Genomic DNA, 16,906 nt, shown 5'->3' with positions numbered 1-16,906 from the left:
AGATGCATTTGCCACACGCAGGCATTCAGTGTCACAGGGACAAGATCCCTGACATCACGTATGGCGCCTTGTGACACATGGGACAAGGTGTGCACGGCGAGCTTCTCAACTGCGATATTGCGCTATTTTCCTGTCAAGAATACTACGTCGCCCCGATGAAGCGCATGCTGGTCTTGATCTACATCTACCAGGCTCGCAGCGTTGATGAAAGGAAAGGCACGAAAGATACAGGAAGAATATTGTTTCGGGAAAAGATAAGACCAAAATTAATTTTTCTTGCCCTAAGTACTGTTAGACGCAATGGGCACGAAAGGAAGCACTGGATATAAGGCAAACACAAGGAGACCCATGGGAGCGCAAACCACGTGTCATGCGCTCCAATCTGGTCCCATGTGTTACCTCATGTTCGCTTCATATCCAGTGTTTCGTTTCGTCCCATTACGTCCGACAGTACCCAGCGCAAGAAAACTTACTAGCCCAATTCATAGCTCTCCTAAAAAACCTAAATGTTGCAACCGCTTTCTAGAGTATCGGAACCCACGAGAGATTCAGCCTTTCTTCCGGCCACTCCTCAAAGCAAGTGCATTCAAACAATATGGCAGCCAAAAATGCTGATATCATGATTGTACCAGATTCAAGACAGCTTCGGCTAAGGTATTTTATCTAAAGGCAGATGAGCGAATGAAGGCAGATGAGAGAATGCGTTCTGCATGCAGACAAAATTGCTTGATTTTGTTTCATGTTTCATACCATGATTCCTTTCTTTCATACGCTTGTTCGTTTCATTCATGCGTCGCGGTTGGCTTCGGTACTAAAGCCAACGCTCTTTTAGTAAATGATCCATGAATGCTACGAAATTTGAGTATGTTACAACGCAATGTTTCCTAGCTTTATTAAAAATAAACCATCGCCCTCATTTTGCAATATTGCTTATCGCCCTATAGATAATAGGCATAGAGTTCGCCCTTTTAAATTGCCCCTTTCGCGATGGTCTAACAGATTCTCCACTTCGTTGTTGCATAATCATTTTCCTGTATGCCCTGGGGCTCTTTTTAATCCTCTTTAATCTATCAAAATATATTCAGCAGCTACCAGCTTGTTTTATCTCAGTTAACATGATGAAACAGCTTAATATCTGTAGACCACATATGAGCAACATAGGTTTACGCTAGTCGAAGCTCAAAAGACCCACCGAAGACATGTTACCGGGCAATTTATTACAGCACCCGAAAGGGGTAATCCACGCCTTTTAGTTTAGGGAGCATAATGGACGAAGTATTTTGTCACACATAACAAATGCCGCATAAAGTAAACAGTGCCTGCGAATGATCGGACATCAATAAATGAACAAAGACAAACGCTAGATTGTGCTCCCCGCCTCCGAGTACACGCAAATGCAGTGTTCAGTAATCAGCCCTCTGGCACATTTATTATCGGTTCGCGAAAGCGAAAACTCATTTGCATGTACGCGCTCTTCTTTGCATTGGTGTGTCCGTGCATGCAGTGGACACGAGACCCGTTTCGAGAAAAGTCCTCACGTCTTTGTTTGTCAAACCGATGCGTTGCGAGGTGAGCGTGTGCACGATGCGTGCGACACCATGCCGCTCGTTGCTGTTTATTAAACAATCAGGTCCCGGGAAAAGAGGCCGTCAAAGCGCTGGCTATCCCAAACATAAAAAATAAACACCATCGACTAGAAAAGGTAGGCAAATATATTGGAGGAATAAAATGTTGCATCTATCAAGCACAGCCCACCACACTATAAGCATAGTCAGGAGGTGATTTGTTGAGCATGCGCAAATGTACAATCACAGCGTACATTAGCAGATTATTTGTGAAGTTGCGAACGAAAAAAAGAAGAAAGAAAAGAGTCTTTCAGACAGCGCTGAATAAAAAACATATCTGGGATACTACGTTCAACACAGTGGCACTACATATTTATATAGGTGTGCGGGCGGGTGTCAGTGTGGGCACGCGAGTGTACCTTTTTGCTAGTATGTTTCTACACGATACAAGAATATTGGAAACGACATGTGCTTGTATGATGACAGAAAATCGCATACGAGCTGAGAGCGTAGCGCATTTGATTCCTCTGCCAATGGGTACGCAATGCCAATTAAAGGTACTAAAGAACGAATTGTGTAGGAAACTACAATGAGTGCTATTAGCTGGCGTACAGAAAATAACATGAAATCGATCTTTTACAAAGTGTAGTTTAATCTGAAATACCAGTTTAATGAAGACATTCCAAGAAAATCGAGACATTAATTCATTGACCGCGCCTCCGAAGAGTATACAAAACACACTTCCTATAACCAATGAAACAGATGTCATCTCCGGCTTGCTCCTAATGGCAAGCACGATGAGGACGTTCGCCATCTACTCCTAGATTGACCAAGGCACGCTAAGCATCCAAGACAACTTGAAAAAGAACTACACGCAATTGATCCCCACCGACCTTTCACAGTAAAAGAATTACTTCGCTCTTGGCCATCAAAAACAGTACAGCGAGAAGTACTGACCGCACATCAACATTTATTTGAAAGACTAGGAATATTAAATCTTTACTAGGTGCTCCAATGGGTGCAGTTATGTAAACGTAACCTACTTGTATCATTTGTATTTACGTCCACTTGTCGCTTAATGCGCATATGATGCTCATCATTCCGCATCATGTGTGATGAGGCCAGCATTTTACTGTTGTGTGTTGTGTCTTTGTGCGTGTGCTACGTCATCTATGTACTTTCTCCATGTGCACGCCTTTTCTCCTTAGACTGCATGGTGGTTTTGTGTATGCGTTCGGAACACGCTATACGATCGTGTATCGGGACTCCGCACAATGTGTGATGCTAGTTGTCTTCGAATTTTCTCTGTTTGTCTCTGTATGTACCAAGGACTATATGTGAAATTCATTTGTTATCCTATCTAACACCACTCCAGATTTTCAGGAGCGTTGATGAAACTTTTTACATAACAATATTTTTTCTTAATTATTACTCTTATGTAAAAAGAGTATCCGTCATCATTAGAGTGACTGTTTTGTTCCTACTTTCATTTTAGAAAAAAAAATCTATGAGCAGGTTGAAAAACAAACAAGTCAAGTAGTGACTTTGTGATTAGATAGTACAGATGAATAAAGACTGGAAAATCTCAGTGCCGTTCCACTCTGTGAAGAAGAATCAACAGCGAAGCTGTCTATGTGGGCCCCTTAATGGCGAACTGCACCTCCGCCGCGGGTGGGCCCGGCATTGTACTATCTCCGGGATCGTCCCCCGTGTGGGGAGTTCTTTTGCTTACAACGACACGAAAATTTCCTTGGACGGTAGAGGTAGACAGCTTCGTTGTTATATACCGCTAAATAAGTTGTGTGTGCGCCTTTTCGTTAGACCGAGAAGCGCTCATCTGTGGATATACGGTTTGAAAGGGTCCTATAGTAGCTCAAATTATGCTGCTATATACAATATCCGCTAAGATACAAACCGAACATATCGATTAATATTAAACTGTGTGGCTCTAGCTACAAGCTGCGCAAAAAGCTGCCTTCCATTACACAGAGCCAATTTACCGCTGCCATACAGTTTTCTCTTACACGCTCCATGCATGTTTGTAGCAACTTGCCATCCTTGAAATGCGGAAGCAATGTAGTTATTATTCATACAGTACTGACAGGCTTGACGTATGAGCACATGAAAAATTGTTTCTCTACCGGTGGTTTTGCAGTCGTAGGCTGCAGAGAGTATCCAAACTACCTCTTGTTTCCTAACGGCGCTTATTCAAAATGGAGAAAGCCTTTTCCAGCCATTTCAAATGCCGCACGCATTGTTCAGTGTACTGCAACCACAAATGCTTAATTACTAACAGCCGGAGTACTCTAATTATCTTCCGGTCCTCACTTACGTTCTGCTTGCGAACCTGGTTAAAAATTCCTTCGCATATAGGTCATATGTGCTCTGCCTCATTATTCATTCGTGCAGTGGTGAGCTCGAAGCCTGGTGCTCAGGAAACGACCCGGTCTCATAGGCGGAAAAAAAATTACCAAGGCGACCCGCCAGTACCGGCGCATCTATCACCTTTTTTCCCTCAGCTTCTTCATTACGAGCTTTAGGAATTTTAGACGTACATGCCATACAATAAGGAAACAAAACACTAACGAAGCTTTGACAAATAGCATACATACGGGCGCGCATGAAAAATTTCTAGAGTAGTGCCCTCAGTTCGTTCGCTATAGTTTACTGGTTAGGCAAGTTGGTGAATCTTTTTTGATTACACGGCTGGCATATTATTTAAATAAATGCGCGCAGTCCTTCTTCATGCAGAAGTTCCCTATAAATGGCATGTGGAACATTTGTCCATAATTAATTGTTTGTAGTCAGTGAACTCATCTGTCTGTATTGCGGCACCTCGAAGCACTTTCAATTTGTGGTCTTTGTCGCTAGACACAGCCGCAGTGGGTAGCGAGTATCCGTTCCTGACGCCGGAGTCATGAAGGGGAGTCATGGCACAATCCTGCTGATTAAGTTTTTATAAAGCAGATTTCCTCATGATCACCTTAATTCTTACGCATTCTTAAACCATACAGCCCATTTCTGACAATTTAGCAGAAATGTGAAATGGACTAACTCTTTCAATATATTGATAATACCGTTTTGTTCCTTGTCATTGCGTACACATTCGAGATATCTTTGTAAATTTGTGAAACATACGTATTTCTCAAAGGAACAGTGCAACCCACCACTTCACAGGTCAATCAGAAGGGCTTGGTTTTTACGTTGTGGTGGCCTCACAAGTTAAAAAAACGTACATGAGAGTCTAATATGTTCGCCTGTAAATACTAGCGTCATACAATCAAGTAAAAGCCCAACCAGAAACAGCGAAAGAACAAGTCGCGTTAAGACACATCATCCTTTATTTTCACAGCGCATACGCCTCTCGTGATGTACTTTTAGCAACTAGTGCGCGAAGAAGATATCTTTTATAAAGATAGTCACATGAAGTTAACAAAAATCAAGCGCACCGGATGGTAAATCAACTGCTACCAGACCCTCTGAACAGATGAGAACAGCGCACTATTGCCCGCAGTCGTATGGAAGAAGTTGATATTAGCACAAGTACAAAAAAGGAGGAGGAGGAGGAGGAGGAGGAGGAGGAGGAGGAGGAGGAGGAGGAGGAGGAGGAGATTTTAATGAAGAGAAAGGAGGCGAGGTCGGCCTGGCGTGCGTGTCTCTAGCCTGCTACTCCTCACTTGGGAAAGTGGAAATTGGAATATAGGGAAAGGTAGGTGGCAGTTGATTAGGTTATGGTACAATGAGCTATTATATACACGTTGTCCAATACGCGGATGCGCACTATAGACGCAATACACGCAAGAGTAATCTTGTCCACACAAAAAGTTATCGCGTAAAGACATTTCGCACTTTCTGCACGCTTCACAAGTTTTAGAGGCCATCGTCTAAGCCAGTCTCACGTATAAAGTTGAAGAGTGATTTTACGGTGCATTGGGCATGGTCAACTCTTCTCCACGCGCCTATAAATATTTTCTTCCGAAACGGGGCGGGAGTCCAAGCAGCCAACACTAGACTTAGTGTTCTTCGTTCGGCCGCATATTCAGGCACACGCAAAGTACATGAGCTATAGTCTCGGTAGTGTGACAGACGACACAGTCAGGGACCCGTGCTTGTCCAATCTGGTGAAGGTATCGGTTAGTGCACGCCACACCCAGCCGTAATCGATGGATGAGTGTTTTCTGGCCTCTCCGCAACCGAAGTGGAAGTTGGGATCATAAACCAGCGTCAAGTTTATGGAGGCGCTCTTGCTGCTGTTGGGGGTCGGCCCACTGTTACGCCATACAGGTTTAAATACATTCTAAAAGATGTTTTTCCATATTACTAAATTTTAAGATTCACGTGTAACATATAAATTTTCTACGCTTTAGATGCACTATTATATACAATTCACAGAATTGTGTTATCGTTTTTTATTGCTGAGTTACGGAGTTGTAAACATGATAGTTTCGTTTCCTGAAAATTTCTCATTTTTGACAATTTTTAGTAAAATATTGACAAGCTAAATAAAAAATTCGGAACAAACTAGTCACTAGATTTTAAGTTTTTCTATTAAATGCAACAAACCTAGCGAAATTTGATGCAGTGGTTGCCGAGAAAAACGAATTCTCCTTTTACATGTATTTAGGTAGGCGCCATGAATACTTTGTTTAGCGCAAGACAACAGACACAAGAAAGACGACCAGGACAATGCGCTACTCTCAACCGACATAATTTTATTGCGTCACTCCTTTATAGACAGCTGAAACTAGAGGAACATGCGCAGTGAGCACCATGCGGTGGAGCCACCAACATCCAATCCCAAGAGCGCACTCATGCGACAGAATCCAAAAAACCAAATTCAGCGCTGTACAAGGTTAAGGAAGGCACACTAATGCACTGTGACCTCAATGACTGAATGACAAATGCTTCTGATAACTCTCGGGCTGTGGTGTCATGGCTCTTTCTCAAAATCGTGGTATCACGAAAAATAGGTTTGCACTTACATATTTTACAAAGCTGAGCTAAATGGGAACCTGTGCCTGTTGGTAAAGATTCTTGTGTCTGTTGTTTTGCGCTAAACAAAGTATTCATGGATTCGCACCAACTATCCCGCCAACGCATTGTGCTGAACTAGATAGGAGCACCCGAGGTAAAGCTCCCTCTTAACGTGCACCGCAATCTAAGCACGCAGTTGTTTTCACCCCATTCTAAATGCGGCCGCCGTGGCCGGGATTCGATCCCATGTCCTCGTGTTTAGCAGACGAACACCATAGCCACTAAGCAACCATAGCGGGTATGTTTCGTGCGGTAAAGCTAGGGAAACGATGGAACAAGTTTTATTAGAATGTAAATGTATTTACCCAGCTGTCAGTTTAGGCTCTGCTGGCCTCCTCGAAGCCCTTGGTTTCAGGGATGAGATTGGGCAAGTAAGCACGACCGCAATAAAGATTAGTAAAAGGCGATGGAAGGTTTGATGGTAGAATAATAGGGAGACCACAAACATCGGAAGCGCACAAAATCAAAGTTCCCAATAGTGGTTCAGAAAGTTTGATGCTGGGCATTGGTTGTGTCTGTCTGTGCGTGCGTGTTTTAACAAGAATGATAGGTAGGACATTAGATAATGTAAGAACAGGAGCTTGGTGGCGTAACCCACCATCCCGTTTCAAGGAGGACACTCATAGTATGCATGCATGCATGCATGCATCCATTCATCTATCCATCCATCCATCCAGATGCATTCCATTACTTCAGCTCGAAGCTGTCTTCTTAACTGTCAGCGTAGACTACATCCGATGCTGACCAGAACTGGAACACAATCATTGAGAACATTTCGTTTTACTTGAAAACAGTCGTCTTTGAATGTTTGCATTTTTCTCTATTTTGTTTGTTTGTTTGTTTGCTTATACGCACACTCAAGTAAATTTGCGTCGCTCTTCTTTAATCGATAACTATTAACAGTAGCCAAGTATTTAAGAGGACCTTAATGAACAGTTACACAACTACCGCATATTTTCTCTTAGGTTTGTCATAAAGTAGACACTGAAGCGCTCAGCTTGTCCCGTACCCTGTTGATATTTATTTTGCCCAAGGAAGGAAGGAAAGGAAAAAGTGGAGAAGGAAGGCAGGGAGGTTAACCAGTTTTGCCTAACCGGTTTGCTACCCTACACATGGGAGCGGGATGGGGGGGAATGAAAGAAGGGGAGAAGAGATAGAGGGCACATAGCACGGCACACACATCGTTGGTTACAGTCTGTCACTCTTGTGCGCTACGTGACATCACTGTCACAGCCGCTTGTCCAAGCCCGTATCCTTCATAAACCGAAGTAGTCCCTTCGTCGCCTTCAGCTGCGATGACTTCAGTCGGCGATATGTGAAAATGGTTGCAACTGACAATGGTCTATTGTCAAGGTGCGCTAGAACGGACGCCATGGACTGTCTCTGAACGTTATATTCAGGACAGTCGCACAGAATGTGTTCCAGCGTCTCCTCGCAAAGACAGTGACCCAAAGTGACCATAGGTCTTATGGCCTGAAATTAGTCGGTGGCCAGTTCACTGATCGAGATCATCTTTGTTTAGTATCTTTTGAACTAATGAATATAACCCGTACATATGCTTTAATAAATAGGCTGCAAAATAAATCAACCCCTTTTTAAGCAAGACCTCTGTTCACTGATTCTTTATGAACTACACTTTCGCACTCAATTATATTTTAATGTCCTAGGTATAACCGTTCAATACCTACGTCCTTTCCTTTTTCTGTCCGCAAAGGCCTGATTTCAGTGAATGGACTAATGTTGCCGTCCCGCTTCAGCATAGCTCGCGTGATCACGCGTGTGGAGTCACTTACAACTATGAAAATGATGATGGCATACATTTCACAAATATAAACGTCATATTTATTATCTCCCATTTCTGCCCGCAAAAGCGGCCTGCCTTCGCGCTTTTCTTCATTTGATAAAACAACATACAGAAAACCTTATTTAAACCTTAGGATTGTCGTTGCTAACGTTATGCTAATGGGCGTGATGGCACCATCTGTCGAGCAAGTTAGGAAACCAGTTATGATTAGAGTGCCCTATTGGCTTAAGCTTTCCTGCCCTTACTACTTTCTCATATCTGCGAAAAACGTAGGCAAAGCAAGAACGAACGAAAGTGCACTTATCTCGCTTAAAGAAACAAAAATGGTTGTGCACGAAGAGAAAAATGCTTCTGGGCCTCATTGCTTACTACCAAGTGTCGCCATTTGCTCTGTTTCGCTATGAGGTGCCGAGTCTCAACAAAGAAGTGCAGATATTTTCCCATTACGTCCCGAGCAAACAGCGACACGTTGACACGACCAGGCGCCCGCAAGAAAGAACGATAGGAAATAAAGCAGAGTCAGCGGGGCAAAGCAAGCAAACGAAACAGCCGGAGAAACGCCTCTGCGACATGGACTGGGTGTGAGTATGAGCCCTAAGAGAAGGAGGGGAGCTGCTAAGCGACAAAGGCCGGAGGCGACAGTGTGGCGCGACTAGGAGCAAGCATACGCGACAGAAACCATTCGCCTGAATAGGGCGAGCAGCAGGCGGTGTGCTGGACATCGTGGAAATGAAAGGCTAAATGATTGGCCTAGTTCATTCGTGCAGCGCTCAGAGAGACGGCAAGTCTTATTCTTCCAGACATCTCCGTTCTGTGCCGTTTCTCTATTTTCTATCTACATCATGGTTTGGAGCCAGGAAACGAAGCATACAAGGAAGAAATAAAAGTGAAGTTATGCGAAGTAGGCCGACGCCATGACAGACACAACACAATTATTTTTCATATTTTTCTCTATACGTTTTGAGCTGGACAAGGGGCTGCAATTCAATGAATCTCTCTATCACTCTCTCGATGCTACAGCACTACTCCAACAAAGCATCTGCAATATCACTCTCAGTCGACGTCTGCGAGTGCTTGTGAAAGAAATGGACGATCTCTGTGTTCGCTACGGTTTTCCCTTTTTATGGAGCAGTGCTCGTAGTTTTAAAAAAAAAATTTACGCTTGAACTCCTCTTAATAGCAGATGCCAGCCGATCGTGACGTCGGGCATGATAACAAAGGTGGCTGGCTTATGGCAAACAACATTTTGGCAAACAACAAGCTTGGTGGAATCATCCCCAAGTTCTTGGCTCCGAATCCAGCACCAATGTCAACATGTATAAACAACCTATATAAGACGCATTTCCTGTTCAGTCACTGAAATCCTTTAAAAAATGGTAAAGGTCTCATGATGGCCAAATACAAGACATTTGATTCTAACGAATGTGGTGAATGACGAGACAATAATAATAAATAGGCAGCAAGAAATGCTTAACAACAAACAGGATTAACAAGTAAAAATCTACTTAGCGAACATCAAAAGCAGATGTGTGCTCAATGCTCAACGCAGATTGGCGAGGTTATGTTCTTCTACAATCTTATTCTATTGTTCTTTAGTATAGAATAAAAAATAACAGCTTAAGAAGTAGTGCAGGAAACAAATACTGGCACACAGCAGTGGAACAACACTAAGGCAGGTAAGCGTATCTCTAAGGATGTATTAACTGTTCTGAAGACAAACATCCGCAAGAGGGACTTTCGCCTTCAGACATAAAACAGCCGAGCGAGCTGCTCAGCACTGCTAAGCTTTGTTTTCGATATCAAAGAAAAAAAGAACCAACAGCAACTAATCCAGACAGGTTCATAGCGGTTCCCGTTACGCACGGCAATAAACTGCGTCGGCTCGGAATGGCCTTGCTGTGCGACCTCTTATCGCCACTATTACGAGGCGCCCAGCTGGCCAGCTGTCGTAGATTCGAGGCACGGAGTGAGCAACGTGCCAGCTTATACAGAGAGAAACGCCGCGTAAATTGACACTAACGAGAAGATCATTACGTCTCTCCTTCTTCACACTTTCTTCTTTATCTGGCCTTCTGCAGCGTCAATTGCAGCGTCAATTTACGGCCCCTGCATGCGCGTCGATACGCTTTGACAGCAAAGCGGTCAATGACAGAACAGGCGTCCACGGCTCCAATCCAACGCTGTAGCCGGCAGCACGTAATTTTGAGCGGATGCGAAAAAAAAATATTTTCTCAGTATTGGGTAGTGAGAAATAGCATCTCACGTGGTAGTGAAACATATTTTCGGTTCACATGGAACATCATACGCAAAGAGCACCCGCTAAAATAAGCACCCAACTCTCATCAGCAAGAACATCTTTCTGATGTTCTAAATAATAATATCTTAAAAGTCACGGCCACTCGTGAACGAAGCACGTGAAAGCCCTACTTGCAATATATCTCGAAACGTTTCTGCAAAATGACGCAAATGAAATGTAAGTATCCGAAAATGTAGCCCTAATGACGCAAATGCAATGCTCTTCGTTTCTCGGCAGGTCACCGCTCCTCGCTCGGTACATGCTCTCGCCCAATTTGTTCCTTTCAATTTTTTCTCCACGTTCCAGTGTCCCACATGCCCGCATACCCAGTATCACATACTTATTGCCACACACCCAACGACCCAAATTGTCTGCTCGCCAATACAGCTCTAGAACGCTGTAGATTCGCTGTAGAACGAAACTATCATCATCATCATGATCATCATCATCATCATCAGCCTGGTTACGCCCACTGCAGGGCAAAGGCCTCTCCCATACTTCTCCAACAGCCCCGGTCATGTACTAATTGTGGCCATGCCGTCCCTGCAAACTTCTTAATCTCATCCGCCCACCTAACTTTCTGCCGCCCCCTGCTACGCTTCCCTTCCCTTGGGATCCAGTCCGTAACCCTTAATGACCATCGGTTATCTTCCCTCCTCATTACATGTCCTGCCCATGCCCATTTCTTTTTCTTGATTTCAACTAAGATGTCATTAACTCGCGTTTGTTCCCTCACCCAATCTGCTCTTTTCTTATCCCTTAACGTTACACCTATCATTCTTCTTTCCATAGCTCGTTGTGTCGTCCTCAATTTGAGTAGAACCCTTTTAGTAAGCCTCCAAGTTTCTGCCCCGTAGGTGAGTACTGGTAAGACACAGCTATTATATACTTTTCTCTTGAGGGATAGTGGCAACATGCTGTTCATGATTTGGGAATGCCTGCCAAACGCACCCCAGCCCATTCTTATTCTTCTGATTATTTCCGTCTCATGATCCGGATCCGCCGTCACTACCTGCCCTAAGTAGATGTATTCCCTTACGACTTCCAGTGCCTCGCTGCCTATTGTAAATTGCTGTTCTCTCCCGAGACTGTTAAGCATTACTTTAGTTTTCTGCAGATTAATTTTTAGACCCACTCTTCTGCTTTGCCTCTCCAGGTCAGTGAGCATGCATTGCAATTGGTCCCCTGAGTTAATAAGCAAGGCAATATCATGGGCGAATCGCAAGTTACTAAGGTATTCTCCGTTAACTTTTATCCCCAATTCTTCCCAATCCAGGTCTCTGAATACCTCCTGTAAACACGCTGTGAATAGCATTGGAGATATCGTATCTCCCTGCCTGACGCCTTTCTTTATTGGGATTTTGTTGCTTGCTTTATGGACGACTACGGTGGCTGTGGAGCCGCTATAGATATCTTCCAGTATTTTTACATATGGCTCATCTACACCCTGATTCCGTAATGCCTCAGGGCTCTTGAGAAACCGCCCTGACATAAAGATTGATCGTATACATTTCCTGGTATATCCAACTACCCAACGAACATGTCGCCTACCAGATTCTTTTCATCTGTGTAGACGTATGCCATACGCATTTCCATTTATCATCCGTGTGCTGTGACAGTCACTCAAAAGCATTGTTTTTAGGGCACTTGAAGGGAGCTACCTGGCATGTACATCGAGAGTAGTATCCTGTGCCCGACATATGCCACATACTCACACCATTACCATGCGGTAAGCGTTACTTTGAACATCGCGTTGTAGAAAGAAAAAAGCTGCTCAAGTACGATGCGTTCATAAAATAGTTAGGCCCAAACAATTAGACGTTCCTTTCATTCGAGCGCTTCCTAACCTTACGTGAGGCCTTCTTACAGCGAAGGACCGATGGAGGAAGCAAGCGAACTCTAAAGCTCCCTTCACCCGTCCTCACGTAAGGAGCGGTTGCCGCATGCCTGGGTTCTAGATTACCTCTTAAAAGCTTTACGCAAACATTATTCAATAAAAAAATGTTGTATCGTCGCACCATCTTTAAATTGAAGAGCTAATATGGAGAAGCGTGGACGCTTTCTTCTTATTTTTTTACTAAACTTAAAAAAGTAGAGCATTACAGTGCAAAACTTGATGTGCTCCATCAACGCTGCACGCCGGAGTCGTGCAACGCCTAGCAACGCCTAGCAACGGTTTCATGCCGCACGCGTGACTGAAACGAACATGCCTCGCAAGACGTACCGTGCTCGCGCTTCCCCGTAGGTGTGCGACAGTGCGCATGCGCAAGCAAAAGTCACATGGTTAAGCAGTTAGATGAAGCGCTCGTTCAGGGCCAGGAGCGGCGTAAGGACGCATGAAGGTAGCTTTGCAGCTACCTCATGCTGAGGAAGCACTAAGGAAGCCTTCAGTGAGGGCCCCTCAGTAAGGAAGCTTTCACAGTGACATAAGGTAGCCTCACCGCAATGAAGGCTTCCTTACTGAGGTAAGCAAGATTTCATCGTTTGGCCCTTAGTATGTTAGACAAATCACTGCTGAAGGCGTTCGTATGTTTTGTCCTATCGTGGGCGACCTGTCCTCGTTTATATGAAAAAAGAAAACGGCAGAAAATCTTGTAAAGTGATTTATAGCAAGCTTGTGCAATCTTTTATTTCGTTTGTCTCTTGATTTAATTATATTTTCTCTTTACATTTGGCTGCGCCGACTCTTGCTAGTCAAACTTAGTTAATGGCCAGTATTCTCAACTTTTTGTTTTTCTCATTTGTGTCATTTAACTAATCCTTATTTAACAGGAGGAGGTTGTTAGCTGCATCAGAATTGCAGGCTATTGCTCTTCCCGAAAGCCAACTTTCAGCAGGGCTTATGAAGCCTCATATTTATAGACAGGTCTTTTACTGCATCATAATTTAGAAGCGCAGCGTGAGGCACGTAGGCAAGACGACTCACCCTTAAGGAGGAATGCCATCTTCATATGATTCGCAAGTAATTTGGACTTCGCTTGCGAACGGCGACGTTTAGCAGATCTATATTAGGGTGCCCTGCCACGAGGGCAGGTGGGACGATGCTGAATTGTGCGCTGGATGGCTCCAAAGTTTCCGGCTTGCGCCTCGTTCGCTTAGCAACTTCAGGATATATAACGCAGTATAATTCTGTGTCTGCTCAACTAAACATCTTTATGTGGGTGAAGTTCAGGACTCTGAAAAACCTAACATTCTGAATCAATAATTGACCAGCATGAAAGACAACGTGCAGTACGATGCACGTTAAACCTAGTCATTCGAGAGAAGTATCAACTATAACTAGCAATTCAGCAGACCAATCTTTCAATGTTTGCCATGAAGGTGGTCTTCTTTATCGTTTTTCTGCTTTCCCCTTGCAATTAGCGCCCGCATGGATACGCATTATTAACGCGTCACTAAGGTCCAAGTAATTCTTCATTCGATGCACAATAACTCTCAGTGCCTGCATATAAAGCGGTTTTAGATAGAAATATGTGCTCTATTTCGAAGGAAAGAGCTATAATTCTTATATATTACACGTATAACGGTGCGCCGTCGATATTCCCACTGTAGTCAACGGTATGCAGACTTGTTTTCGCTTTCAAGCTCGTTTCTCTAGAACCGCAACACCCGGCTTACTCAATGCCTCGCACCTTTTAAGTGCCCCCTCCGTACCCTGGAACATCAGAAGAAGAAAGTTCGCAAAGCGTAAGCAGGAGTGCCTAAAACTTGTTTCTACCACATGGGCCCACAAAAAACCTAAGTGTAGAGCTAATACTCGCTTATAAAACCGGAGGCTATTGTGTTGTGAATTCAAGTTCGTGCGGAACGTATGCAAATCATGTCGCTCCAAACTAACTTGGAGCGCTGGGTGTTACTCGTTTCCCGGAAAGGCCCAATTTGCATAAACCTACTCGTTCTTTAAGATAGCAGGGTTCAAGTTACGCCTCTGAGAGCAGCGCTGCTCGCCGCATTATATCCGATCAGCGCTACGTCGATGCGTGTCCATTGCACCACGCGCAGAGCAACAATCCCTTGTTGCGTATAAGTATGTTGTATTGGAATGGGGCAGTGGGTCGTCCGTCTAGCAAAACAATGCAACAACCATAGTCACTTTTGCAATGACGCCACAAGACTGCCGCTGCAATCGACCAGTATGCCTAGCGCGCGAAATTTGAATACGTTGCACGAAAATGTTTGCATATCTATAGCTAAAACTCTCTCAGAACACAAATGAAGTTAATATAGTTAGCAAGAATAAAAAAGACCAACTGCTGGGATACATGAATGACGCCGTGTAAGCTCACACATTTCTATACGCAGATCATGCAGTGTTCCTGATCGTTTGCTCGGTGTTCGGTTGCAGAAGAGAAACAAACGTTCGTCTGCTGGTTCTATTCGGTAAGCCCACATTCGTTTTTGTTATCAAAGTATTTCGAAACACAAGAGGATGACACAGCCCTGAAGGAGCCCCTGCACTGTGCCAGGTGGGTCGCACAGGGTTCCTTCCATGCTTCATCAGCCAGAAAGGCGGTCGCCGGGTATCACTGAAGAAAAAAAAAGCTATGAGGAATGTTGTCACCTTAGTTTCGACATTTTGCTCCGCAGAAGGGCACCACGAAGGGCAAAAATTCAGCCAATGGGCTCAAGGTGTCCGATTAGACGAAGCCAGGAGTTATTCTAATTGACGTGCAGGGAGCACAATGCACATGCACAATTTTTTTTCATACCCACTGCTTTCCGTGCACATGATAAATGTAGTAATCGGCGAACTCCACACTGACATGCGCTGACTACGCGACAACCGTAACTGTTGATCCCGCAGGCCATTTGTTGGAAGTCACCACGTTCAAGGTCAGCATTCAGCGCCTATATATAGTACCTAGGGTAAGTGTAACATTTACACAGACAAATATGTTCATATATCCTGCCAGATACTGACCGACCAACGAACTCGAAACCGTGCTGGGTTAGCCAAAGAAAGTTAGTATTCAGGAGAAACCTCGTTACTACAAATTTTAGCAGTATAGGAGTCTGTCGCATGACTGGAATTCGCATTTCTTTTATGTTGCTTAAAGAGGAGTCGAACTGAGGTTAGCTTTCGCAAAATATTACATACAGCATCCGCCATTCGGATCCGTTGTTCATTTCTGTGAGGGTGCATGTAATCGGAGCTTTACCTCTCAGTCACTTCACCACTGCGTTCTTTCTCCCTTTCTCTCTTTATTTCATGAAAAATAACAGTAGCTTTCCGCAAGTTTAAAGGTTCTACTACAAGCATAGTTAAATGTTAGCCAGGCAGACATATGCATGTATATAACAAATATATCCATTTGGGCCGCGGATTTGAAGCCGCGCATAAAGACGTATATCACATGCAATTCCCGAAGTTTCTATAGAGCAGATAAAAAAACTGCAGCTGCATAGTTAATTCACGCCGTTACACCCTATAACTGCCAGACGCCATGCTCTACAACTTACCTAAGAATGAGCACCGATGCGCAATAAGTTAAATGAAGTCAGTGAGTACCTGGCAAAGGCAGATTAGGAAAGAGGAGGTATAAAGAACACCATATCTCCACTTTACCACGGGGTACCGTTGCTTCCGCAATAAAAAAATGCGTGTGTATGTGTGTGTGTGCGCGCGCGCGCTTGTGTGTTAACATAATGTTAATACATGTTAACACTATGTAAGTACAAACTCCTTATATTATTTGTATTGATGTGCACTTGTGTAAAATGCGCTATACAATTTTGCAATCTATGCTGAAGCTCACTTCTGACTTTCATATATGTCTCTGTGCATGTATCATTTCATCCGTGTGAATTCCTCATCTAATCGTCGGTTGAGCTGCTCACCACAGACTGAATCGCAGCATCGCAGCATCGACGCTTCGTGTGTGTGTTTGTGACTGCATACGCGTATGAACTGAGTGTGGCGGGACTTGCCTTCGCATTTTACATTTACATCTTCTTTTGGGGAGTGGCGGGGCCAGTGAAACTGTTAAAATGCAGATTTTCGCCCGCTGTGCTCACCATTGAGGTACGTTTATGTTATGTACTTATGTGCCAACATGGGGAAAATGAAGCAGTCTTACCCTCATTGTCAAATCGCAATGTTTTAATAAGTATATAGATTTTATGCTATGGATTTTTGGTGCTATACGATGTAGTTTCTCTTCTTAGAGTAGTATATATATATATATATATATATATATATATATATGT

The sequence above is a fragment of the Dermacentor variabilis genome, chromosome 4 (assembly GCF_050947875.1).
Source record: "Dermacentor variabilis isolate Ectoservices chromosome 4, ASM5094787v1, whole genome shotgun sequence".
Taxonomy (NCBI): Eukaryota; Metazoa; Arthropoda; class Arachnida; order Ixodida; family Ixodidae; genus Dermacentor; species Dermacentor variabilis.
The sequence above is the reverse complement of the archived record's forward strand: the minus strand, read 5'-3'. Positions refer to the sequence as shown.